We start from the raw sequence: 4,281 nt of genomic DNA on the forward strand, positions 1-4,281 counted from the left end.
GCGTAGCCACCGGCGGCAATGGCGTTCCTCTCTACATAAAGTGAGGGCCCGCGCCCCGCCTAACTGTTCGACAACACTACATTTAATAAAAATGACGGACACGAACATAACTCCTAATCACAGACGAAGCGGGCGTGCCCGCAATTCGCCATTTCTTCGGTTCCCTGATGCTTACTCTAACATTAAATGCATGAACGCACATGCAAACAGTTAAACAAGCAAAGACAGTCTCCCTATTACGATTGGACGGACATCCGCACAAAACGTAGACAACAAATGACGCTTATAACACAAATGGAGTACTCGCACGCTATTGGTCGGGTACGAACGTACGCACAAAGCGGAGAACGCAAAATGCCGATCGTACCCGAACCGAGCGCACGCGCGCTCTCTCTCGCCCGCCTGTGCGAGAACGAACGACCGCACAAAGCGGAGACGGCAAAATGCCGGTCTCGCCCGGTCGTTTCTCGCACGCTCTGTCACTGGCCGGTCGTTGCAGCCTAGACCGCTCCCACTAAGTGTTCATGGTAGCGATGGCGGCTTCGACGTCCGCCGACGTAAGAACACTATGGCGGTCCGCTCTCGTGGTTGGCCCATCGTCGGGCTTACTCCTCCTTTGGTTTCGACAGCGCATTCGGCCCGAACGCGATGGCGGCAATATACCGGCGCGTCATTGGGCGCGGTATCTTATTGCCGCTGGTTCCGCCTTTGCCGACGACGAAGAAAGTATCGGCCGATGGCGGATCTCGTTCGGGCCGAAACGGGCGTTGTCTCTCCGGCACTCCGCACTATCGTTTTGGTCCTCTGCAGCCGTGCGCTGCAATGCGGTGCGGTCCTCCACACCGGATGCAGCTAACCGCACTGCTGCAGGTGGCCGCCCGATGGCCAGGTTCTCCGCAACGGATGCAGCAGTTGCTGCGGTCGGGTCCGACGCAGTTCGCCGCCAAATGCCCCCTCTCCAGGCACCGGAAGCAACGGCGCTTTGCCGCTTCCAGCATGGGGGCCTCCTCCAGCTGGCAAGAAGCGTAGTCGATTAGCAAGCGCTTCTTGCTCAAGATGGCTTCTGCCTCGACACGCGGTAGCCGTACGCGAGCCCGTTTCGTCGCGTCGGCCCTCTCCCACATCCGCAACGAGGCCACCGTTGGCTCCCTCGTAAGTGCCGCCCTCAGTGCTTCCCGGATGGTGTCCGCTTCGGTGAGGTTGTCAACGTTCTTTAGAAGCACCTCCGCCATCTCGGTAAGGACCTTGGCAGACCCAAGCTCCCCCAGCGTAAATTGGATGCGGCGACACAACGCCTCGGCATCCACGTCACGTGCCAGCTCCATCCTGAGGTTACCTTTCGGGGTCCTCTTCCCGATGCGGATGTGCCTCTGATCCTCCTGCAGGGCCGGGCTCGTCCGGATGGGCCTGTAGATCTCCGCGAAGGAGACCCCCGGTGCCGGAACCACCAAGATCGCGTCTGGTCGTCGGCGTCGGGCCCGTCGGTTCGCCTGTGCAGGGCGTTGGCTCGGTGCGGCAGGTTTCGGCTGTTGCCGCTGCTGGGTTGCGGCTGAAGGCTGAGCCTTTTGCCGCTTCCCTGCCACCTGCCATCCGGATACCAGGGCGTCCCGGTACGTTTGTTCCTGCTGCCGACGGGTTTCCGGTGCCGGAGGGTCCCGCGGCTGCAGGGGTTGGGATCGCTGCCCATGCCCGTCTCTCGTCTGTGCCTCGCATTGCAATTCCCGCCGCAGCTGCTCCTGCATCTCCAGCAGGCGATGCTGGGCAGGACCCAGCGACTGGCGTGCTTCGGCTCTCTCACGTTGCTTGGTGCGCCTGATCGTCCTGTTGCTGGGCCCGGATTTTGACTTGGTTGTCGCTTGGCTTCCCAAGCGCACGCCAGTCACTGAGTCCTCCAGCTGCTCGATTGTTCGCACGCCCGTGCGATAAATATTCAGCTCGTGGCGGAGTCTCGCGTTCTCCGCCTCGCTCTTCTCCCACAACACGGTCATCTCTTCCAGCTTCTGCAAGAGCTTCTCGAAGCGACTCGTGAAGTCCTCTGCAGGCGGTGATGGTTCCGCTTCCCGTTCCACGGCTTCGATTTCTTCTTCCGACGGCGATGCGGCTGGCGCCAGCATCTCGGGAGATACCGATCTCCGTGGTGACGGTGTGGGGGCGGGGGCGGGGGCGGTCCTCTCTCGCGCTTCCGCATCCGCCTCTCCTAATGTCCCTGGCGCAAGCTCCACTTCTTGTGGTGCCCTTCCGTCAATTCCTTTAAGTTTCAACTTTGCAACCATACTTCCCCCGGAACCCGATTTTGGTTTCCCGGAAGCTACTGAGAGCACCGAATGTAGTAGCGTCTCCCAATTGCTGATTGGCATCGTTTACGGTTAGAACTAGGGCGGTATCTAATCGCCTTCGATCCTCTAACTTTCGTTCTTGATTAATGAAAGCATCCATGGCAAACGCTTTCGCTTCAGTTGGTCCTACGACGGTCTACGAATTTCACCTCTCGCGCCGTAATACCAATGCCCCCAACTACTTCTGTTAATCATTACCTCTGGGTCTATACAAAACCAACCAAAAGACTCAGACCGAGGTCATGTTCCATTATTCCATGCAAGATTATTCTCGGCCAACGCCAACCCTGGGCGGGTGTGGACGCTTTTGTACTAGCCTGCTTGAAGCACTCTAATTTGTTCAAGGTAAATGGGAGCTGCCCGGGCACCACGCACCGGCTCGGGACGTGCCCGACCGATCACGAGGTTGACGCCCAGGCACACCATTGTGAGTCGCAGCCGCGAGCTCGCGCACGAACGTATCCGGCGTGTGCCGGGCGCCCGCGGCGGTCGCGTGTCTGGACGGGGAATCAACTTCGAACGTTTTAACCGCAACAACTTTAATATACGCTAGTGGAGCTGGAATTACCGCGGCTGCTGGCACCAGACTTGCCCTCCACTTGATCCTTATTGAAGGATTTATGCTCAATTCATTCCAATTATGGACCATCGTTAGAGAGGTCCATATTGTTATTTCTCGTCACTACCTCCCCGTGCCGGGATTGGGTAATTTACGCGCCTGCTGCCTTCCTTGGATGTGGTAGCCATTTCTCAGGCTCCCTCTCCGGAATCGAACCCTGATTCCCCGTTACCCGTCGCAACCATGGTAGTCCTCTACACTACCATCAATAGTTGATAGGGCAGACATTTGCAAGATCTGTCGTCGGTCAAGCGACCATACGATCGGCATCCTTATCCAGACTTCAACTCAAGCCGCCCGGAGGCGATTGGTTTTACTAATAAGTGCACCAGTTCCACCGCCCGCAAGCGGACAGCGGTCCCGGCATGTTGCATGTATTAGCTCTGGCTTTTCCACAGTTATCCAAGTAACTGATGGGTGGATGATCTTGTGAATTATGGCTGTTGTACTGAGCCTTATGCGGTTTCACATTCATTTATGTTTGTACTTAGACATGCATGGCTTAACCTTTGAGACAAGCGTATATTACTGGTAGGATCAACCAGAATTCGTCTTCGTCAATTGCTTGTTCGATATTTTTTGTCTACCAGGGCACCAGTCCCCGCAGACTCTCTTTCTACGTTCATCAGGTGACACAATCTTTGTTGTGACCACTCTCATTGACCTGCGGCAGTACACCGACTCCACAGCGCCAATAACCACACGAGCAAAGGTTGTTCAGGAGGATGTCAGATTATCGATGTACATCGTACACCAACATTTGACGTACCGAGGCATTACACCCCGCACGCCCCCAACAGGACCAATCAAGGCTCGCATACGACCTGCGACTTACTGCGGCTCCCTGAAGGTCCCCGTAGGACGACCATCACCAGTTAAGGTGTAGTTGACTTGTCAGGGCACGGTAGTCCCCACAAGTCCCCGATTATTCGTGGATATCGTCCTACGATTGTTTCTGACTCCTTTTGCTCCCCGCAGGTCCCCGTAGAACGACCATCACCAGTTAAGGTGTAGTTGACTTGTCAGGGCACGGTAGTCCCCACAAGTCCCCGATTATTCGTGGATATCGTCCTACGAGTTTTTGTGACCCTTGGGTTCCCGGCAGGTCCCCGTAGGACAACCATCACCAGTTAAGGTGTAGTTGACTTGTCAGGGCACGGTGGTCCCCACAAGTCCCCGATTATTCGGAGATATTGTCCTACGAGTTTTTGTGACCCTTTTGTTCCCCGCAGGTCCCCGTAGGACGACCATCACCAGTTAAGGTGTAGTTGACTTGTCAGGGCACGGTAGTCCCCACAAGTCCCCGATTATTCGTGGATATCGTCC

This window comes from Anopheles stephensi, unplaced genomic scaffold, assembly GCF_013141755.1.
Source record: "Anopheles stephensi strain Indian unplaced genomic scaffold, UCI_ANSTEP_V1.0 ucontig194, whole genome shotgun sequence".
Taxonomy (NCBI): domain Eukaryota; kingdom Metazoa; phylum Arthropoda; class Insecta; order Diptera; family Culicidae; genus Anopheles; species Anopheles stephensi.